Here is a 25,864-nt window from a genome sequence, read left to right on the forward strand (position 1 = left end):
ACTGTTTGTTAAACCAGTATTAAAATATAGATTTCTAAGTAAATAGTTACTCAAAAATCAGAATTCGGCCCATAAGAGTAAAGATAAATAATAACATATGATTGAGAGAAATTACTCATACCAAAAGAAATGCACAAATATGAATAAAATGACACGTTCCTGCCATCATAAAATAAAACTAGTATTTAAAACAGTAGTTTTAGAAATGCCAGTTTATTGAATCCATTTTTCTGGATTTGGTCTCCAACAATCCTTTACATTGCTTGAATTTCTGTTGTTACAACAAGAGCTACAGAAGTGCAGACTCTGCCCATGATACATAATTCAAAATGCAAAAGAAAAATCCTTAATAATCCCCAGATCTGAGATTTTCACCCCTCCCACCTACGGTTCTAAATCCCTATTACAGAAGTGTTTTTAGAATTCCAGAATTGCAGAGGAGAGAAGCCATTTTTACATTCTACAATCTGGTATTTATAATATTTACAAAATAATTTAGAATATGAAAGTTTGTTGAAAAATAAATATGTTTAATCAATTTTCATTGGCTCAAAATTCCATTCTTTTATTTATGGAGCGTTCTCATTGATTGGGATCTTGTTCTTCTCATCTCTTCAACTGTTTTCTGGAAAATCAAATCAAAACAAAATTAAAATGCAAAAATAAAATCAAAATGCCAAATTTGGAATTAAAACAAATATAATCAAATTCAATTAAATAAATAATTGAAAATGAAATATGAGCTTTCTATTGATTCCTATGATGATTTAATTAGCCAAAGAAATTATTGACGAATGAATTTGCATTCAAAAGGGGCTTGGGCAGATGAAAATGCAGAAAATAAAACTCAGAAAAATTAGTTTTATTAAAAATTCGGAGCTTGATATTTTGCTGGATTTTAGACCTAATAAATGATCAAATCTGTTAATAAAACCTCCTTAGAAATGTTTTCCACGATTTTATCTTTCCAATAAGCCATCTTAGGCCTCATTTGGCCAAGTAAAACTCCATATATGAGCTTCTGAAGTTGGTATATTAAAATTGTCAGAATTCTGAAAATCCTGTTGCTTGGGTTAAAAGTCTGAATTTTTTTGATTAAATTCTCTTTCTAAATTAAATTGTTGTTATTAATTAATTAATAACAATTAAATATAACTGCATTATTAATTCTTATTAAGTGTTAATTAACAAAATTAATTAAAATTTTTAATTTAATAATTAATTAAAATAGTATTCTATTAATATTATAATTAAAATATATAAAAATTATAATTAATATATAATTTTATATTATTAATATGATATTATATTAATTAAATCATTTTTAAAATTACAAGAGGTTCCAGTAGTGTTATGAGAGGATGGTGGAGAGTTATGGAGGTCAATAAGAAAATGGAGTGATAAGGATCAAGGGATAAAGAGTGGAAAGTGAAGTGGAGGGTGGATGAGGTTATGGCGATGGGAGTCATAAGAAGTCATAAGGTGTTGAAAATTTTTTTATTAAAAATTTTAACCCTTGGATAAAACCAAAAATCGTGTATCAGAGTTTTAATACCTATGCATAAAAACAAAAAAATTATTTGCAATATGTGATTTGGGATGTATCATAATCGCAATTTTTGATCGCGTTTTTTAATTGCAGTTTTTTTTTTAAATTACAATTCTTGAAAGGAAGCAAGTGATGTGAAGTGGGGCCTGCATGGAATTCATAATTCTACAAATTGAACTATAGCCACTTTGCAATTTTGAGAATCTAGTCTTGACAATTTGTTTTAAAATAATAAATTGGAGTAAATTACCAAGATTCTGAAACACATTTTCATCCGTTTTATGATTTCATTGGGTCGTTTTGTAGGACTGTTAGTGAAAAAATGAAAAATTAATAAAAGTTAACTAAAAGTCAATATTTACAATGAATGACTATTGAACTTAATTAGTTTCAAAAATTGAAATATTATACATTTATTTACAATTTTAGTCTAGGCAAGAAAATGATCAAACTTCACGGTAGTGCCATTTACAAACCGGTTGACTAAATGAGTCGAAACAAGTATCGATGGAAAGCTTGTGAAAAGTCAGATTCAATGAAGCAATCAAAACATAAATACAAAGAAAATGATAAAATGATAAAATTGTAAAACAATTAACTTAAATGAAAATAATAAAAGATTCCTAGTAAAAAAATTAATGGAAAGGGTCCTTATTACTTGACGTTATGGGGGGTGTTGGGTTTTCCCTACAACAATGACGACACACTGGGAAGAACCAGTTATCTTTGGTTAAAGACAATGAACTTTGATTTACCCAAATGTTAAAAATAATGGAGTTCACAAAATTGTCCAACAATAAACTATTTCCATAGGTCCCACATAAAATAGATTAAGCAATATGAGTCTGTAAAGATAAGTACTCAAAAAAAGACTAGAGTAAAAGTCATGAATCCAAATTTGAGAAGATTTGTTTTAAAATTACCTTATATAATAATAGAAGAAGGTAGAGATATGAGTTTTTTGATAAATCATATATCCATTTTATGATTGTCTCTGACATTCCTTCGTTGCTAGCGAGCCTGAACAGTACTTCAACGAAGTTGTATTTTATGCCATACAAGCTTAGTCCTGCTGCCAGTAAGCATCCATAGCCTCGACGAGTTTACTTGTATTTCCCATGCTTATTCTTTAATCACTCTTTTGATAAACGTATTTGCAAGCTTGTAGTTTATGATGTATGTGAGTGAAAGAGGTGGTATGGTGATAGAGATTTATGTTTAATGGACATAATATTTTCATAATGTTTGCTCCAAATTCTTTTCTTGCAGCTATCAATCAAAGTATTTTACGTGGAGGGGTTGGAGGGATTCATTGTGTTAAACTCAAATCAATTCTGTCTTTGAAAAAGTAAACTCAATCACCTAGAAAAGATGTGTGTTTCTCCATGAAAAATATTTAAAGCCATATGATCTTATGGTTCCATAAGGATATGCCTTTAATGATAAATGAAATTCACTGAAATCGATAGAGTTAAGATATTTTCCATGTATGCCAACTGCTGTCAGGCAAGGAAAAAGGTCTATCATATAAAGCATGGCAGAGTCACCAAACTGAAATAAAAAATGAAAGCAAAAGGAAAAAAATCTTAAACTAAAGTAAGAAAAGAAATCAACAAACCAAAATAAAATTGAAAAAAGCAAAAATTGGAATAAAAATCCAAATTTAAAAGATAAACTCCATCAAGACTACTTATACAAATGTCTCAACAAAAGAGCTAAAAGAAAATAATCATGTGAATGTTCTCTCTTTTATTGAGTTTTAGATAAATCTTATCTTGCGGACTTATAAGCGTTTCGGCTTTTGATAACAGTGATGATAAAATTCAGCAATAACGAAAAAAAATTTGTCTGCTGTCAATGTTTTGTTTCAAAGCATCATCTTAATCATTTTCTAACAAAAGAAATGTTTAAGGAAACATTTAATGGTTCAAAAATTCCCCAGTTTAACTGATTCAATGAGGATTATTATTATTTCTTTCAAGAATCTCAAAGAAAACTAAACAAAAGAGAATGAACTTCAACACTGATTTGGTAGAGGCGCAATAGATTCATGAAGACCTGAAAAAACAAAGTTCAAGATCAACAAAAATTAAAAACGAAACTAAAATCAAAAGTAAAGTAATGAGAATGGGTACATGAAACTTACCATTGGAGAATTACTTTTAATCTTACTTGAAAGATGTCATTTTCTCCAATACTAGCTAACTTCTTACTTTAATTAGAATTAAAAGCATGGGGAAGTTAAACTAACTGAAATCTTATTAACCCAAAATCATCATTTATTAAATATAAACTAAAACAAGTGAAAACTAGAAGAAAACAATGTTTCATGTTCCAGGAATCTGAAGTGAACTGAATTCATAAAAAATGAGAATGAAATGATGTTTTTTAATGAATCACAATGATGAATGTTCTCATAATATTATAAGTTTTATATCAACTCCATGATTTTCATAAATATTTCAGAATTAAGACCAAATCCAAGATAACGAAATACATATGTGTAGATGGGGAGGCCTTGAATTTCATATATTAAATATAGAGTGATATATCTAAAACTCAAATATAAGAGAAATAAAAATGATTTAACCATGTTGCAATTTTGTTATCAATTGCTTCATTACCATAGTGGTTGCCCAAGAGTGCCTTAAAATCTTTTATACAACACAACGTCTTATCGAATTTTTCGCATTGCAAGTTTTTTTGCCATGCATAACTTCAAACTGCGAGATTCACCTTTGCCGATATGTGATTGAATGTTATATAATAGTTAAAAGTCATTGGAAGAAAGACATATATCAGATTTTATCGCATCAGAGGATGTCAAGACAATATGTGATTTGAGTTTCACGATGCGATATAAGTGTTGCGATGGCAAGGTTGCGATATGAGCATATGCAATGAGAAATTGCGATGGAGCGATTGCTATATTGGAGAATAGTCATATCGGTGATCTGAATTGTTAACAAAAGGAAATGTCGATATGATTCTTGCGATAATAGGATTGTGATAGATGACGTGGCTCACTGGTGGGACCAACTTTGAATTTTATAAGAAATCGGCAATCAGAATATTTTGAATACGAGATGTAAGATCATTGATATGTCGATATTCGATATAGAACAGACGCGATAGTTTTATTAAATGGATTCAATCTCTTATCGGATCCGGGATATCAGAACTTTTAAATGTATGTCTCAATTGAAATTATGATTTTATGAGCGGATACGATATCTTTTAAAACTGAATTTAAATGCCATGTCGAGTCCAGGACATCAGAACTTTTAAAACATGCGCTTCAACTAAAATTGTGATTTTATGAATGGACGCGATATCGTTCAAAAATGAATTTAAATGTGGTATCGAGTCCGGGATTGTGTGAAAATCACAATAATTCAATTGATGCTTTATATGAAATGTCCCGACATTAGGATACTTTGATAATGCTACACAACAATCCGTCAAGATTGGGATGTTTTAAAGTATCCAATTTACATGGAAGTGCCCAACTCAAATTTTCCTTTCTATAAAAACTCCATTCAATAATTTAATTAACCATCAAATTATTCGATCAGAGGAAGATGTTATCGCGACTTTCTCATGAGGAGAGTTGCGATATTATAATGATCCAACATGAATTTTCCGATAATGTATTTAAAAGTCTAAATGGAATTTTAATGAAATATATAAGGAAAATTAATGAATCCTAAAATTCTAGCAAAATGACTAATACTTCCCTGAGCATGCTGTAGATTTAAAATAGTTGTTTGCTTGTTTCAAGTCTCCAAAATCAAAGCAATGAAGACCTGCAAAAATAAACAGAACATAAATAGGCAATAAATTATGAAAAAGAAAATCAAACAATAGATGAAGATGAACCTTTTAAAATGCATACCTGGAAGAAAATTTACTGCAAATTTACCTCATGAATCTTCAATTTCTCCCATGTATTTTTCAAAATTCCCATATGTTCAAGATCATCTATTTATTTAATCTAAAATGCTAAGTAATGAACTTTCATATTACATCCACCTCCAATTTACATCGGAAGACAAGAGTGGTGAAACTGAGCTCTTTTTCAGACATACTCATGAATCAAGGATTGTCAAGCTGTAGCAAATTCTTGGAATTTCTTCATGTATGATCATCGTGATGATTTTTTTTCCAAAACGAGACAATCAAGTGCTTTTCATAAATGTGTATGATCTAAGAGCTTCTAAAATATTCTAAGTTGTTTTTCCGAAAATGAAAGGGAATGCCCATAAGAAGTCAGATTCATTACTTGCTTTATTGAAATCTGAAATAATGAAATAGGTGCTAACAGAAAAGAAATCTAATTTAAATTAATATATTCCTAATTTTAACTTAATGAAGGAAACATGATTAGGTATAGTCATACTTCCAATGTAACCATGTAAGCATTTTAATTCTTGCATGTATGTACAAATCAATTATTAGTAACAAAAATATAAATAAAATTAAACTAAAGAAAATAAATCTGAATTTAAAATGTATAGTTACTATCGGCAATTTATTTATAATTAACTTCTCTTGAAATTCCCTTTCCAATTTAATTTCAATTGGTTCATAGAAACCTTGATGAATTTCTATTAATGATTGGAAGGGATTCAAAAGAGGAGATGACAGGCCAGATCGTGAGAATGAGCTTTTAGATACAATGGCCTGCATAAATTTGTTAGTGTTATGTACAAGTGTTAAACTATTAACAATCTTCCATGAAGGAAAACTTTCCAAATATTTTTCAAAGGGGTCTATGAAATATGGATGGAAATTTGTTAAATACAATGGAAGATTATTAATTGAATCAGATTGTTGGTCATATTGTGAAAATTCACTTTCTTGTTTACACTGCCTTTGAGAAGGTAGAAGTAATTGATAAAAAAAGAACATCAGTTGAAATTGAAAGAAAAATAGCTCTTGATGTTCATGGTTAGAATCTAAAACGTCATTTTCCCATTCAGACAACACATCAATTGAGTGTTCAATACTGAGCTTCTCAATATGCCAACACAAATTATCTAAAAATCGAAAATTAAAAACAGAAAACAAATTTGAATTTAAACAAAATAAATGAAGGAAAAATAATAAAATCAAATCATGGTTTACACTAGTGTTACAATTATTGTTATAGCACAATTGGAACTGACTTAAAACAATTTCCTTTTCACAAGACTTGGTCAGAATAATAAGATTCGAATGATTGCTAATACCAACTTGTGAATTAGAAAGACAATCATGACTATGAATAAGAATGAGATCTTGATCGTCATATAAATCATAGATTGGGAAGTTTTCTCGAATGCTAAAGTCATGAGTATGATTAATTATTTGAAAATGAGAACTATTTGAAACAATTTCAGAATTAGAGTGTTATTCATTTTCACATTTTATTAGGCTTTGATCATGAGGATTTAATAGTGAAGAAGACAAATCAATGTCCTCAATGTTAAAGTAACTATTATAAATGACCTTATGACATTCATTAAAATTCACTTCGATCTTATCCGATGTATCAAAACAAGAAGGAATATGAAACACATGCTCATTAATGATAGAAGAATGATCAATAATTAATTCTCTATCTTGATAAAAATTATTTGGCAATTCATTAAGATCAGCCTCTCTGTTTTTTGAAATATCATTGATGTTAAGAGGAGATAAATTTCTATTAGCAAAAATACCAGGATAAAGGGAAAAATTAAGAATCAGAAGCAATGGATTTAAAAATGTCTCTATTTAAGAACTCTTGTGCATTATGTTCATTGTAAATTTTAGATTTGAGATCATTCATTTGTATACTTGTGATTTCTTGAAGAATGTTTCTCTGATGCCCTGAATTTAGCATTTGCTCATCGTAAAAGAATTTAGAAATTTGTACAACATGTTGCATATTATTGGAAACTTCAATTGTTGCTTGTACTTTCTAATTTGTGGTTTGATTTTCTGAATTAAACGCACAATAGTTTTCAGATTTCAAAGCGGTATCTTCTTCAAGATTATTGTTAGTATCTTCTTTCTTTGAATAGTAAAATTTTCCAAGATTTTTTATTGAGATTTGCTGACATGTGAAAGTGTATCTTGATTATTATTAATACTATAAGAAGTGTGCACTAAATGAAGAAATTGATCGTGCATAATAGAGGCCACTTCATCATTATTTGTTTGCATCTCATATTGGAATTCTCAATTGTGTTAATGTAATTGGAAGAAGTTTGAGCAAAGCTTGAAATATTTTACATGGTTTATGAATGAGAGGAAGAGAGCAAATATGTTTATAGAAATCTAATAATTCATCTTCCGTAGGTTTTTCTTCAATTTTAAATTTCAAACAATTTAAATTAAACCTGATGGTAAAATCAACCAAAGATTCATTTTTGAATATTTGTAAATCTTCAAAATCATCACATGCATGTTCTTAGTTATAGCTATCAAATTTACAAAGGAACATTGTAACAAATTGATCCCAATTGTGAATTGAGACAACTAGAAGAGTTCGACACCATTTTCTGGATTTTTTTATGAATATAAGAGTAAAAATTCTGCATAAAATGCCTTCATCTATTCCTTGAAAATCATAATTTGAAAATTTTTGAAAAAATTGAAAGGCATGGTTAAAAGGAAAAGAATTTCTCTTACCATTAAATTTTACCTGAGACAAGAGTCTTGCCACTTCTGGTGGAATATTGGAAGATGCACATCCATAAATATAAATCCAAATTGGAAGTTTAAGAGGAGCCATTGTAATAAAAATTAGATGTTTAGAATACAAAGACTCCAATAGACAACAAGTTTCAGGCCCTCATTCTAGTGCCAAAATGTTGAAGCCTTGAAATTCGTTGCAACAACATGGGGGATGACCACCCGGTCCAAACCTTAAAGCAGCTTCTTTTCCGTTTGGAATGGTGGATCCGACTGGTTCAACTAGGTTCAATTATCTTCTCTCAATCTCCAAAATGGCTTACAATATGACTTTCAACCACCAATGGAGAAAAGACATCAGATCAACCCTCTTGCTGATCAAGAAATAAAGTGGTCATTAAGTTGATTTGGGGCTCAACCAAGACATAACTAAAGTTCGCCTATTTGGGAAGAGGACTTAGAGAAATGTAGAATCAACCTAAATGCAAACTTATTCTATAATGCAAGCAAAAGGAACTAAATTCTAATCTTATCTCAATTAGGAAAATATAGATCTAACCCAAACAAGAACAAGATATTTAAATGATTGAGATTTAAATATGTCTGGCTTATAATGAATATCAAGCTAACAAAGTAGTTCAATTAACAGACATTATGAATACCAAGTCACATTCTATTAAGAGACCTCTTGACTGAAATAATCAACCAACAACATTTAGGAAGAAGTTCACAAAAATGATATTGATTGTTTAATCAACGATTCGAATAATTAAACAATAATATGAGTAAGAAGTTCAAAATATATTACTATTTTTTAAACCAGTATTAAAAGAAAGATTTCTGAGTAATAGTTACTCAGAAATCAGAATTCAACCCATAAGAGCAGAGATAATTAATAACATATGATTGAGACAAATTACTCATATCGAAAAAAGTGCACAAATATGAATAAAATGACAGATTCCTGCTATCATAAAATAAAACTAGTATTTAAGATTGTAGTATTAGAAATACCAATTTATTGAATCCATTTCTCTGGCTCTGGCCTCCAACATTCCTTTACATTGCTTGAATTTCTGTTGTTACAACAAGAGCTGCAGAAGTGCAAACTATGTCCATCATACATAATTCAAAATGCAAAAGAAAAATCCTTAGAAATCCGCAGCGCTGAGATTTTCACTCCTCCAACCTAAAACTATAAATCCCTATTAAAGATGTGTATTTAGAATTCTAGAATTGCAAAGGAGAGAATCCTTTTTTACATTCTACAATTTGGTATTTATAATATTTATAAAAGAATTTAGAATAGGAAAGTTTGTTGAAGAATAAATCTGTTTAATCAATTTTCATTGGCTCAAAATTTCATTCTTCTATTGTTGGAGCATTCTCATTGATTGAGATCTTGTTCTCCTCATCTCTTCAACTGTTTTCTTGCAAAATCAAATCAAAACAAAATTAAAATGCAAAAATAAAATCAAAATGCCAAATCTGGAATTAAAACAAATCTAATCAAATTCAATTAAATAAATAATTGAAAAGGAAATATGAACTTTCTATTGATGTCTATGATGATTTAATTATCCAAGGAGATTATTGACAAATGGATTTTCATTCATAAGAGGCTTCGACAGATGAAAATGCAAAAAATAAAACTCAGAAAAATTAGATTTATTAAAAATTCGGAGCTTGATCTTCTGCTAGATTTTAGACCCAATAAATGATCAAATCTGTTAATGAAACCTCCTCAGAAATGTTCTCCATGATTTTATCTTTCCAATGAGTCATCCTGGGCCTTATTTAGCCAGTAAAACTCCATTTATGAGCTTATGAAGTTAGTATATTAAAATGATCAGAATTCTGGAAATTCTGTTGCTTAGACTAAAAATCTGAATTTTTTGATTAAATTTTATTTCTAAATTAAATTGTTGTTATTAATTAATTAATAAAAATTAATTAAATTTTTTAATTTAATAATTATTAAAATAATATTATAATTAAAATATATAAAAATTATAATTAATATATAATTTTATGATATTAATATAATATTATATTAATTAAATCATTTTTAAAATTACAAAAGGTTCACGTAGTGTTATGAGAGGATGGTGGAGAGTTATGGAGGTTAACGAGAAAATGGAGTGATAACGATGGAGGGATAAGTAGTGGAGAGTGAGGTGGACAGTGGGTGAGGTCAAGGAAAAGGGAGTCATAAGGTGTTGAAAAATTTTGTATTAAAAATTTTAACCTTGCATAAAACCAAAAATCGCATATTGGAGTTTTAATACAGGTGCATAAAAAATAAAAACTTTTATTTGTGATATGCCATTTGTGATGTATTGCAATCACAATATTGCATCACAATTTTTGATCGCGTTTTTTAATCGCAGTTTTTTTTAAATTACAATTCTTGGAAGGAAGCAAGTGATATGACTACAAATTGGACTATAGCCATTTTGCAATTTTAAGAATCTGGTCTTGGCAATTTGTTTTAAAATAATAAATTGAAGTAAATTACCAAGATTTTGAAATACCTTTTCATCCGTTGTATGATTTCGCTGGGTCATTTTGTAGGACCGTTAGTGAAAAAATTAAAAATTAATAAAAGTTAATTAAAATTAAATATTTACAATGAATGACTATTGAACTTAATTAGTTACAAAAATTGAAATATTATACATTTATTTACAATTTTAGTCCAAACAAAAAAATGATCAAATTTCAAAGTAGTGCCATTTACAAATCGGTTGACCAAATGAGTCGAAACAAGTATCAATGGAAAGATTGTGAAAATTCAGATTCAATGAGACAATCAAAACATAAATACGACAAAATGAAAAAATGAAAAAATTGTAAGACAATTAACTTAAATGAAAATAATAAAAGGTGCTTAGTCAAAAATTAATGGAAAGGGTCCCAATTACTTGAAGTAATAGGGGGTGTTGGGTTTTCCTTACAATAGGTTCTTAGGAAGAAAGCACATACAGACAAGTACCTTCATGTTGATTCACACCATTATCCAACTTCAATGGTGGGGGTGCTCAAAACTCTCTTCACCAGAGCATTAAGGATTTCAGACTCAGAACATGTGTATGAGGGGATTAAATATCTGAAGAAGGTATTTACTAACATTGGATACAAAAATAAGGAAATCAATAGAGCCATCACAAAATCTAAAGATGGAAATAAAGCCAATCCCTCTTCATTAAGCTTTCAACCTCTTAATAAGACCTATCTTCCATACATTCAAGGGGTCACCAATAAGCTAGCCAAAGTTCTCAAAAAGAAAAATATTGATACCTCTTTCAAACCCCTAAATACCATTAGACAGAGAATGAGATATGTAAAGACAACCTTGATCACCTCCAACACAAGGGAGTTTACAAGGTCATGTGTTTATGTGGATAATGTTATATTGGTGAAACAGGGAGATCCTTTAGGATTAGAACCAAGGAGCATGGTGTGGACATTAAAAATGGTTGATCCAGATCCTCGACTCTTACAGAACACTCAGAAAAAACATGCCACCATGTTTGCCTTGAGGATACAAATATCATCGCCAATGAAAACATCAATATAAAGAGGAAGTCCATGAGGCCCTTGAAATTATAAAACATCCTCGGAATCTAGATAGAGATGGTGGCATGGACATTAGTAGAAATTGGATCCCCTTAATTAATCACTTAGATGCCCAAGTCTCGTAGCCTTGTCATACTCCTTTCTTCCTCCTCTGCTTTTAACCTCTTTTGACCATTCTCTCTTTGTCTTAACTTTTCCCTCTTATTCTTTTCTTCGGTTCACTCTTCCTTATCCCATCATATCATCTCTACTTGGTCTTCCCCTAATATTTCCACTTACCTCTTCAGATAAGTATAAAATTAATAACTACAATAATTATTAATTAATTATAATAAGTATATTAGGATATTAAGTTATGAATACAATATTTAGTATTATTATTAATTAGCTTTATTATGTGTTTTAATCTAATGATTAACACTAAATATTAATTAATAATAATAAGAAGATTCTTGTTAACAATTATAACTTTATATGATAATAAATAATAAATAATTCTATTAAGAAAATTATATAACCCTTAAAATATTAACAAATAAATAATAATTTCCAGGTTAATTATTATTATTATTATTTACATTAATATGCTTTACTATTAATTAAATTCTAATTCTAGTTATAATTAATAATAATAAGCACAATTATTCATCTTTTTATTATATAATATATTCTACAATAGTAATAATTTAAGATTATTAATTTAATTTCCATTTTTTTTTTAATTATTAATTTAATTTCCATTTAAACCTTTAGCATGTCAGCCTTTTCATTTTCTCACATTTCTTTATTAATATCTTTCCCTTTGCACACTTCTCTGTAGGGATTATTTTGATGATGAGTCTTACTATAGACTCGAAATTTCGATTCTAAGCTATGGCTACTGTGGAATGGATTCCGATCTCAAAACTTAATATGTACATGTTTGGGTGCATGATTAAAGGCATTGTTTGAATGCATGAATTGGATACATAGTAGGTCGTTGAGTGCTGCAACGTCAAGTATGCTAATGTAGTCACATGAGAATGGGCCTCATCGAAATTCTATTTAGGGGGCACACTTATGAATGATGAAAACAATGATAGTAGTGCAGGTCAAGAAAATCATATATGGGGCTAGTTGGACTCCTTGAAAATATTTCAATTGAGAATGCATGTTGATGGTAGCCAAGTAAGTAGGGAAAACAACAAGTGAAGCTAAAATTGTAAAGTAATTGGGTAAGAATTTTTTTAGCTAAATTTAATATCTTTTTTTGATTCAATTTAATGCATGTAATGTTTGCACACTCAGGAAGGGGTATGTTTTAGGAAAAAAATTATTATCACATTAAGATTTAGTAAAATATCAGTATTGCATGCATGCATTGAGTTGCCATGTTGAACATAAATTAAATGAATGAATAATATGCTCATGAGATAAAATATGTTAGGTAATTCATTGAGAGGTTACATGAAAATGTGGGAGGTGTGAAGATAATGTAGAGAGTGCATTGTGTTCATGAGTCCAAGAGTATTGGTCTAACAGTTTATAAGCTTAAGCAAGTTTGTCATGAATACCTAGTGGGTTATGAAAAAGGAAGAATTTTTCATTGTGTATATATTTTCTATATTCATGCTTTTGTGATCCATAATGAATTAAGCAAAGTCTTTAGGTAGAAATCACATAAGAGAAATTTTTGGCCGACGTGTTTCGAACCAACAAGTGTGGTTCATCATCAAGACCATATGAAGAGGCATACCATGGAAAATGCTTAAATAGAGAGCAATGTAGAGACATAATTTCAAGTAACGACTATCTTTGAACAATAATATTTAAATTATGATATTAGTTTATTAATATATTAAAAACAAATATTATTAAGCAACAACTATATTAAACAACTAGTTTTTTAAAAATAATATTTAAATAATGATATTAATTTATTAATTTATTAAAAAATATCAATAGGTAATGACTATATTAAACAGTTAGTTTTTGAAAAATAATATTTAAATAATGATATTAGTTTATTAATTTATTAAAAATGTTAATAAGTAACAACTATATTAAACGACTAGTTTAAAAAAAATATATTTAAATTATGATATTATTTTATTAAAAAATATTAATAAATAACCGCTATATTAAACAACTAGTTTTTGAAAAATAATATTTAAATTAATTTATTCAAAAAATAAATAAATCAAAGTGTATATATTACTACAATCCATGTGATGCATCCATGAATTACTATTATATGATTGATCATGACACATATTATGAATCATGATGTCACATATGCTTAGTGCATTGAGTGCATGCATGCTTGTATGGAACAATCAATTGCATGATTGAATGCCTTGAAAGGAAATAAATTCTAATACTCTTTAAGAAATTGTTCATTAGTGAAATGAGTGGCATGAATCCCTCATCTTGTAAGACAATTGTAAACTAATTACTCATGAATTTAGAGATATGTATCTTAGTGGAGAAAGTGTTTAAGTAACTCTCAGTTTTGACCATTTGGGTTGTTGGAATAAATTTTTGATTGCATTATGAAATTCTTAGAATGGTTGTGATGCAAATATATAATGAAATGATAATTTCATTCAATCTATTGGACATCAATTGAAAGTTATAGAATTATTGTGCGTAATGATTCATTGATCACTTTAGGGGATGATGTTAATTTTGCAATGCAAATATTTTATGCATGAACACTTACCACAATTTTGCTAATTGAAAGATCAAATTGTAGGCAGAGTGTTAGAATGGGGTGTGAGATTGAAGTCTTCATGAAAGAAAAAATTACCACCACCTGCAAAGGATTTCAACATTATAGCTAAAAGTCACATGTTTGTGAGATCTAGCTTCTAAATGAAGCAAATTTGGGAAATTAAAATTTCTGATCTGAAAATTTCTAGTATATCTCATGGGTACTGAATGTTGTAATCTAGGTGAAATTATAAAGCAAAGAACTCATGAACAATACCACTATGATGTAATTACATCCTTGTGGCACACTTTCATTACCTTGTGGGAGTGATTCATAAAGGGCATCTTGACTATAAGACTCCATGAAAAATGTAGTGTAATTTATGTTAAAGCATGCCAAAGGAACTTGGTTATAAGACTCTAAAAATATATTTAATAATCCCATACATAAAATCCATGGGACAAGTAGATCAATCGAGGATGGGGATTTCATGGGACTGGAAGGGTGAGTAACTAATGGGAGAAGAAATATGTCACATGCTCATTGGGATGTGAGTATAAGAGGGTTTATCCAATGTAGATAGTGAGCTAAATTTGTTACTTGTTGAGGCAAAAGAGGAAAAAAAGAACCATACAAATAAGTATTGTTTTAAAACCTTACTTGTTAGAAATTCAACTTTTTAAGGGGGAAATCCATCTCTCCTATAGAAGGATTACTAGATGAGAAAGAAAATGAATGTAACACATATGTGATGTTGTTCGTTTGGTGTAGATACAAAATGGAACACTTCTTGAAGTAAGTAGGTTGATACACAAGAGAAGAGAGGCATTGTGTGCCTAAGGCTATAAGCAATGCAATAATGATTTTCACATATAAAACTTATTATTTCAGTATGCAATACTAAACATTGGTAATATATTTTATTGGAAGAAAAGTTGGTGTTGTATAAGGAAGCTATATAAGGTCCAAAGGTATCCAAATTGAACATAATATACACAATGATAAAAGGAGAACAATTGAAGAGAACCAAACTTTTGTTGTAGCCACAAAAAGGATGAAGACTAATGTTGCAGCGAAACACAAAACCTAGGTTGGTGTTGTTACATACAAAGAAGGTCCCAGATTGAAGAGAATGTCAATGATGATGTTCATTCAAGGGGGAGGGAATTGTGACACCCCCTTTTCATTTCCCCAAAATTTTTGATGTAATTAAATACTTGTCACATATTGGATTACCGGCATTTATATTGTGTACTAAAATTGATTATGTGATGTACTATTCTATTTTATTAATAAAATTTCTATAGTCGAAGGAAGGGAACAACCAACATATCACAATGTATTGGGAGGGGGGAAACTTAACTAGGTAGGATAAATATACCTTAGCTGAATATTTCCCTTTGATGTGATGGTTAGTCTTCTCAAGAAGATGAAATGTTGGGAAGATGACACTAATAAAAATTGAGCCGATTTTTGATAGCCCTTTGTCGTTCTTTCCAAGACGTTTCGATGCTATAATGATAAAAGGAGGTTTTATTAAACATGGAACATGGTACAATCGTATTATTGACATTTTCCAAATTCTTCATAATTTTTTGTCCTCTTACACGTTAGTAAATTGATAAAAGGATGATCTTTTGGTCTCGCATGCTTGACGACAATTGTGGTTGGTATATAGCATAAAGCATACACACTTCGATGAAATTGGCCATTGGAAGACCAATGGAAGTAGGAGTCACTCTATCAAAAACCTCGGCCATATCTTTCGTAAGCCCAATGGATCAAGTTGTGTCGATCTATTGACATCACTAGACATAGGAGTCCAAAGACTAATGGAAAAATTAAAGTTGGTAGATCGACGATCACAAATATTTTGCAACCGACTTTTTGTATCATTGACACTTCTCCTACAACAGTTATAGGTTCCCTAACATCACATGAACAACAGTTATATGAGTCAGTCATCATTGAAAACCAATAAGGTAGAGTTTAATAAAAAACCAAAAATATCTTTGGCCACCTTTAACATCTATAAGTTCCTGCACTCCATTTCTCATAGCCATCTTTTGCTAGAAATATTCTAGAGTCAACTTTATGAAACCTAATTCCATGCTTCTCATAAATTTTGTTAATTTAGCAGATTAGGGACAAAATTTGTCCTTTCTACAGTATTCCTCATCAAGAAAGAACACTCCTATCCCTTTGAAGAATTTAATTTGGTTAAGGAAAAATGTATTTTTAAGGAGCAAAACCACATGTGCACAAAAGTACAAGTCGAGTTTAAAGAAAAATTGGGAACCCTTGAAAGAATATAAATGTAAGACAAGTAAACTTCATTTGGATATCATCATCAAGAATATTCTTCTCTCTCTTATTTGGATTGGTTCATACATGTCTGAAATTGGTTCATACAGGTTCGAAATTGCAGGGTCCTAGGTCACACATGCGAGAAAAATAAATTGATCTAGAGATGCAGGGTTGGAATGTGGAAATGTCGGCTACAGTTGCTCGATTGATAGGATGTTCCCTACATCTAGATATCTACAACTGCACTAATGGTCACTAGATCCCTACAGTTGTGACCTAAGATATTTTTTATCGTTCACCACAAAATTTGATTGTTGACCGTAGGCGTGGAAACTTTGATTTTGATCATATTGTCTATTGGGCTCATCTCTTGGATATTTTTTGTTGGTTTTGTTGGATAATCAAAGGTTGACTTTAAATCTTGGTTGATTGTAACATTGTACTCTCTCTCTCTGAACATTTTATGATAATCCAATAAGAAGAAGAATTTTAAAGGGTTTCCACATTGAGGGATTTTCCCTCGTATTTGACCAAATCCTTGTTTCTCTTATTACTCTTGATTGTCTTATATTGTCTATTGCATTTAGTGTTCTATCTACAATTTCTATTGATCATTCTAAGATTTTGTTTTTGAAATATTGTTAATTGAACAAAATAATTGGGCTAAAGTGATTGTAACAATATAGAACAATGGAAAATTAACATGGTACTAGAGCTAAGGTGAAGACACGCCCAAGGAGACAAGAGACAAGAGAAATCATTCTTGAAAGAAGTTAAAGGAGGCTATTGAACTTGGACAAGATGTATACCTCTTACTTCAAGGATAATGAGAAGTTGGGTGAATCATCTAACTTTGTTGCTTGGAAGATTAGGTTGGAAGTTATATTGGATGACAAAGATGTTTTGGAATATGTACAAGGAAAAGGACTTGAGCCTCCATTGAATGCTTCTGTTGTTGTCAAATCCAAGTACAAGAAAGGTGAGGTCAGAACCAAGAAAAATATCATTGATGGTTTGTAAGATCATTTACTTGTTTATGTTGGTAGCTTGAAGAAGTTCAAGGATATTTATGAAAATTTGGTTGGATGTATGAAGTCAACAACTTGAATGACATCCTATATTTGAAAAATAAACTCAAAGAAATGAAGATGAACAAAGGGGAATATGTGCCTTCCTATATCATGAGAGTATCCCGCCTAAGGGATCAATTGCAATCTACCAGTGAACAAATATCTGATAGAGAGATGGTGGTGGTGACTCTTCAAGGTATTCCTCCTATTTGGGAAACCTTCATTTCTACTTTAAGCAACAATAATGTTCTTTCGTCATTTGATGAGCTTGTTGGTAAATTCACTCAAGAAGAGGCTAGGATGATTTCCAGAGGAAGGATTCAAAATCATGAAGAAGGAGAGCCCTCTGCATTTGTTACTCTGGATAAGAAGAGAAAAGGAAGAGGAAGACCATTTGGTTCAAGAAGGCCTCCCCTTAAATCAAATAAATCTAATAGAAGACTAAGGGATATTGAATGTTTCAGTTTCCATAAGCATGGTACTACCCGAAGAAGAAATATACTTCAAGGTCCAATTACAACAACAATCATGGCTTCAACAACAACAAATTCAACAATATAAGAATACATTATGATCGAAGGAGAGAATAAGGAGAGAATATGATAGAATAAGAAGGGATGATAGAAGGAGATGAGATACTTTGGATGACTACGAAGAAGGCCATCGCCCTGAAAATAGGTAAAGGAACTTTAGGTATGAAAATAGTAGCTGCTATTCAATCTAAATATATTCTTATTTCTTCTCTTTCTAGTTCTTCCCCTTCAGATTCATATGATAATTGGTTGGTAGATAGTGTGGATTCTAGAAATTTCTCTAGGTACAAGGAAGTCCTGGTTGAGAGGTATACAAGTTTGAAAATCAGCCTTGGAGACAACTCTACTCATCCTGTGAAGGGTTTTGGTTCCATCAAATTTCATTTGGACTCTAGTGAATCCATTATTATTCATGATGTGATGTATGTTCTATGATTAAAGAAGAAATTGGTATCTATTTCTACTTTGGAAGACAAGGGCATGAGAGTATCTTTTAAAAGAGGAAAATTCCTCACCTGGTGTATGGAATATCGCATGAGGGATGATTTTACCTTGGGATCTAGAGTTGGAGGACTCTTAGAATTAATGGAATACCTCTACTAGCAATGGCCCACAACAGTCATCATTAAAGTGATCTATGGAACTGAATAAGTTAGTCTTTGGTATTCCTAAATTGAATAAGTTAGTGTCTGGTATTCCTGATGTTCAAGCCAATCATGATCGAGTATGTCGAGGTTGTGCCTATGGAAATAAGACAATGGGGCCATTCCCCTCTAGCAGGAACAAGATCGATGATATTCTTCAACTCATTCATTTTGACCTATGCGGACCCATGCTTGTGCACTCTATTGGTGGACATATCTACTACATATTCTTTATTAATGACTTCTATAGGAAGACATGGACATACTATTTGAAGCATAAGGATGAGGCTTTTGATATGTTCAAGGAATTCAAGGCATTGGTACAAAATAAAACAAGGAAGAAAATCAAAATCTTTAGTTCCAACAATGGCAGAGAGTATATGTAAAATGAGTTCATTGAATTTTGCAGGAAGGTTGGAATCAAGAAGGAACCTATTATAGCTTACAATCCTGAGAAAAATGGGGTGCCTGAAAGAAAGATTTGTCCATCATGGAAGTTTCTCGAGCTATGTTGCATGATCAAAATTTACTGAAGTTCCTTTGGGGAGAAGCTATCTATACAATAGTCTATGTACACAATAGGGTTCCTCATCCAGCTTTAGATAAAATACTCTTGAAGAAGTATTCACAGGTGTGAAGCACGACATTGGACATCTCAGGATAAAATACTCCTGAAGAAGTATTCACAGGTGTGAAGCATGATATTCGACATCTCAGGATATTTGGTTGCCCCGTATATTTCTATGTCGAAGGACAAGAGGAACAAGCTGGAATCCACTAGAAAGAAAGGTACATTTGTTAGTTGCTGTGAAAAATATAAAGCATTTGGAATATATATATCTCTCTCTATATATATATTTATGGTCAAAGGAATATCGATTTTAGCAAGGATGTAACTTTCAATGAAGATGCCACCCTTGGAAAAGCAAGGGACCTTCCTCCACCTCCTCTTGTTGATAAGAGTGATGATGACATACTAGAAGGTCATTTTGTGTTGGAATCTGAGAAGGATAGTGTTGGTGAACTCATGGAGCCTATGGACCCCTTGGATCCACCTCCAAGTGATCCCCCTACCAGGAAGAGACCATTATGGCTTCATGATACTTTATAGGATGCTAAGAGATATGTTTATACCAAAAGGACCTTTAGAGAAAGCAAGTAGCCATGCCAGTATCAAGGATACATTGTAGCTATGAGTTCCATCATATAGGCTGAACCTCCAACTTTTGAAGAAGCTATGAAATAAAAAGTTTGGAAGGATTCCATGTTTGATGAATATGAATAAATTATGAAGAATTATGTATGGGATGTTGTTTTGAGACCTAAAGGAAAATATGTCATAATTTTAAAATGGCTATACAAGATAAAACATGGATTTGATGGAAGTATTGAGAAGTACAAAGCAAGGTTCGTGGCTTGAGATTTCTCCCAGAAAGAGGGAGAATACTATGATGATATATTTTCTCCCATTGCTTGCTTCACCACTATTAGATCAATTGTTTCCCTTCCTGCTAGTCAAAGATAGAATCTTCACCAGATGGATGTAAAGACAACATTTCTTCATGGAATACTACAGGAAGATGTGTTGAGAAACCTCAATTATTTGAAGTGAAGGAAAAAAGGAATCATGTTTGTAGGTTGAAGAAAGCATTACATGGTTTTAAGAAAGCCCCCAAATCTTGGTATTACCACATTGATAGTTACCCGATGAAGCTGGGATTCATGTGAAGCAGTGCTAACCCAAAACTTTACTTCAAAGTGGTTCAAGGTATGCATTTTATTTTGGTTTTATATGTTGACGATCTATTCTTGATAGGTAGTGAGATTTTGATGCTTGAGTGTAAGAAGGAGTTGGCCTCTAGGTTCGAGATGAAGGATCTTAGTATGTGTTGTGGTTCCTAGAGACAACCTTGAGGAGAGGTTAGTGCCTAAGACATCTTAATGTGTCTTAGGGATAAATTCATTTTGCTCAAGTATTATATACAAATTTATGAATTCTGGTTCAATTACCATACTCAAAGTCATATTCAATTTGTACACGAACAATAGGTCATTGCAAATAGATAATGCTCATATCTAGTGGCATACACACAAAGAGTGCAGTTTCATTGACTTTTGTAGTATATGTGAAGGAGGAAATTCAAGGAAAGAATCCAAGCGTGGAGGGCTGAACATAGAATCCTATAGAATATATTTCAGTAGAATTACGAATTAGACTAAGGAAATGAAATGCATAAATCATGGAGCGTCTTGGATTGAGGGGGTTGGAGCCATGTTTAGAGTTAGCTATGTTAACCAACAAAACCCTACACTATTGGCCCTTTTGGCAACAACCCACGTAGCGCAGGTTGTAGTCTCACCTGAGGCCATATTGGGGGATGCTAGAACCAGGTTTCTGCATCCAAAGGACTATGTGATGTGTTTCTGTTAAACTTAGGGCTTCATCCTGACCTTCACGAACCCTAAATCTTGAAACCTGGAAATTGTAGCAACTAATAGTTAACAGATCTAAATCCTTCACCGATTGCACTAAACATTCATAACATTATGTAAATAAACATATCTACTTCTTCGCGTATCTATTAAATATTTTTCCAAATTAATCGCATCGAGATATCAATAATACAGTGAATTCAAAGATAAACAATAACACACAGATACACTTATTTCTTCCAAAACAACATTTATTATGCTTAGATCTTCAATTATAGACTCTTCCAACCCTGCACACACAGCTACAGGGGCCCGCACACTCATCTGCAGTGTTAGGTCCCTATAATACTAGTGATTACCCCATTATTATTGTAGTTGTATCCCTTATTAATATTGTTGTGCCCCTATTGTCCCCATATTGTTATTATTGTGCCCCATAGAATCCCTCTATTGTTATTTTTGTGCCTTTATATTATTATTGTTAGGTCGGTGGGTTATATTGTGACTCCTTAGACTCCTATATATAGAAAGGAGGTTTTGTCATTTGAATCATCAAGGAATCATTCATTTGTGTAATGTAAAGGAGGTTTCCCCCTCGAAGAGGCTGAATTCTAAGGCGTTTATCTATCTTTTCTATCTTTTTGTGAGCTGGTTTCATAACATTTGGTATCAGAGCTTTTGGATTCTAGGGTTTTGCTGCTCCAAATAGGTCATCGTGGTATTTTTGCTATAACTTTTTTTCTGTGACGTTTCAGAAGCAAAAAAAAAAAACCCATTTGAGAAAGAATCACACTGAACCTCGGGTCCAAATTTCACAACTTTTCGCACTATATTTTCGGAGATATGATCTGAGGAAGTTGGTCTTTTTGCAGACTCCTGAATTACATTCAAAACAGGTGACCTGGGGAAAATCGTCATAACTTTCTCTCTGAGCATCGGCTTGAAATTTCGTAAGAAGGTATAGGAAGAGGATGGACTGTAGTTTCTTGTATATATTTTTCAGAGCCAAAGGTTGAAACAGGGACATGTGGCATGTCGTACAAGTTCGCTCTACTGAACTAGTCTATAATTAGGTCACTGTGGGAGATTTGGCATAACTCATCCTTGGAGAATAAAATTTGGATCATACTGGTGGCATTGGAAAGAGAACATAGAGGGTTACTACAGATCGCAATTTCAAAACTAGATGATCCGAAATTACAGAGATAATATCTAGCTCCTACAAAGTGAAAAAAGGTGTGTAGATTTTTTTAAATTCTTGCTTAAGCTTGGTTTGAAAATTATTTTGAAGGAATTCAAAGGGCATAGTAGAGAATTATTATCGGTAACTGATGCCCCGAGGAAAGAAAATGCAAACACCTAGTAAGCAACTTGAAATCTCTAGCATGACTCATGAAGAAGAGGAAGAAATGCTACATGATATATCAAAATTACAAGACCAAGTGCAACAAATGTCACTCTCACAAAAGCTAACAGAAGCTAAGATAAATGGCGTGGAAGCTAAGATGAATGGCATGGAAGCTAAGATGGAAAATTTAAAGATAGATTTGAACACAAATTTGAAGACATGCATGGCAGATTTGAAGACAGATTTGACAAATTTTCTACAAGAAATACTTACTAATGGTGAAAGGGTAGTAAAGGAAACTCATGATGCGAACAAAAGAAATGTTAATCATGATTTCATAGACTCTAATGTTGGATTTAAGACCCACCATATTCCAAAAATCGATATGAGGAAGTTTGATGGCAAGGATCCCGCAACATGGATATTACAGATGGAGCAATTTTTCGATTTCAATAATGTGCAAAACACACAAAAGGTACGTATTGCAACTTTATATTTGGAACCAAATCAGTTTGTATGGTATCAATGGCTTTGCTCTCGTAAACAAATTATCACTTGGGCAATTTTTACGGAAGAATTGACAGCACATTATGAGGATACAAAAAGCAACACTTTTTTTAGCCAATTGATAAGTCTCAAACAAAAGGGTTCAATAATGGAGCACATTGAGGAGTTCCAAAAATTGAACATAAGGGTAAAAAATATTCCAGAGGAGCATAGGATTGATGTGTTCATAGGGAATTTAAAGGATAATATCCAACATGATGTTCATCTTTGGGAACCTGATTCATTAGAGAAGGCATTCAGGTTAGCAAGAAAAATGGAAAGCAAAATTATGGCAACCAGGAAGTGTACCACTCACAACTATAAATATGGAAGTGTTGTTGCCCCTAGTCTTCCACAACCTATAAGGTTGACACCACAACAAGTAGAAGAAAAAAGAGCAAAAGGGATTTGTTACAGTTGTGATAGAAAATACACTAAAGGTCATAAGTGTGCTGAGAAGAAATTATTCTACATAGATTGTGAAGAGGAAGAAGAAAAGGAGCAAGAAATGTCAAAAGAAGAGGATATACTCCAGGAACAAAGCCTAGATAAAGAAGTAATGAATCCGACCATATCTTGTAATGCATTGGCTAGAACTACCACTCCTCAAACCATCAAGATAGAAGGACAAATCAAGAAGAAAAAGGTAATAGTGTTGATTGATCCAGGAAGTACACACAATTTTATTCATTGTAAGGTAGCAAAAGAATTGAATTGCTTCCTATATCTAGCACTAGAGTGTCAAGTGATGGTTGCAAATGGAGGAACAATAAATTGCTCTGGAAAGTGCCATAATATCAAGCTATCCATGGGAGAATATGTATTGACTAGCCCAATGCTTTCCATTCCAATGGGAGGTGCTGATGTTGTACTAGGAGACCAATGGCTACAATCCTTGGGTACAATAGCTTTTAATTTTCAAGAACTTTTCATGAAATTTTCTGTGGAAGGAAAGGAAGTTGAATTAAGGGGTATTGTAGGGAAACCGGGAAAGATAATCAGCTCTAATGGTATGACAAAGCTTCTAAAAAAGGAACAAAGAGGTGTAATTGCACAATTATGTTCGCTAGATGTTTCCACATCGAAATCATCTATTTCTCCAGATCTCCAAAAAGTCTTGGACAATCATTCCAAGGTATTTGAGACTCCCAAAGGTCTCCCACCTATTTGTGATCATGATCATGCTATTCATCTGATTCCAGGAAGTGTTCCTCCAAACATCAGGCCGTACAAATATCCCTATGCCCAAAAGAGTGAAATTGAACGTATGGTTGCAAAAATGCTAGAGGCTGGTATAATTCAACCTAGTCAAAGTTCTTTCTATGCTCCAGTAGTATTGGTGCACAAGAAGGATGGATCATGGCACATGTGTCCGGATTATAGGGAGCTCAACAAGCTCACTATTAAAGATAAGTTTCCCATTCCTGTCATTGATGAATTACTGGATGAATTGCATGGATCAATTTACTTCACCAAGTTGGATCTTCATTCAGGATATCATCAAATCAGAATGAAGACAGAAGACATTCCGAAAATAGCATTTAGAACTCATGAGGGTCATTATGAATTTTTGGTCATGCCTTTTGGCCTTACCAATGCACCTTCTACATTTCAAGGTTTGATGAATTCCATTTTCAAACCTTCCTTAGAAAATTTGTGTTAGTATTTTTTGATGATATACTAATCTACAACAAGTCTTGGAAGGATCATGTTGAACATGTTGACAGGGTGCTACAACTATTGGAGGAGAAACAATTATATGCAAAAAGATCCAAATGTTTCTTTGGAGTACAAGAGGTGGAATATCTGGGTCATATTGTATCTCATGAAGGAGTTAAGGTAGACCCTAGCAAAATTAAAGCCATTAAGGAATGGAAAATCCCCACATCCATAAAGCATCTGCGAGGATTTTTCAGGTTGACAGGGTATTATCGCAAGTTTGTAAGAATTATGGGAGAATAGCAGCACCTCTAACAACATTATTGAAGAAAGATGCATTTTCATGGACTCCAGAAGCAACAGAGGCCTTCGAACATCTTAAAGAGGAAATGTGCCAAGCACTGGTCTTAGCTACACCAGACTTCACAAAAACCTTTATTGTGGAATGTGATGCTTCAAGAAATGGAATTGGTGCTGTTTTAATGCAAGATGAAAGACCCATTTCTTTTGAAAGTCGTCCAATCAAGGGAAAGTTTTTACACAAAGCTATTTATGAGAAGGAAATGTTGGCAATACTACATGCACTTAAGAAATGGAAACCCTACCTAATGGGAAGACACTTCAAGGTAAAAACGGATCATGATAGCCTTAAATAATTTTTAGAACAAAGATTATCCTCTGAAGAGCAACAAAAGTGGGTCACAAAGATGTTGGGTTATGACTTTGAAATCATCTACAAAAAAGGGAAGCAAAATGTGGTGGCAGATGCACTCTCAAGAAAGGATGAGGATGTGGAAGCATTGTTGTGCGCCATTTCTATTATCCAACCAGATTGGATAAACGA

This window comes from Pinus tabuliformis, chromosome 5_1 (assembly GCF_031772625.1).
Source record: "Pinus tabuliformis cultivar Carrire ecotype Pingquan chromosome 5_1, CPIR1, whole genome shotgun sequence".
NCBI classification, from domain to species: domain Eukaryota; kingdom Viridiplantae; phylum Streptophyta; class Pinopsida; order Pinales; family Pinaceae; genus Pinus; species Pinus tabuliformis.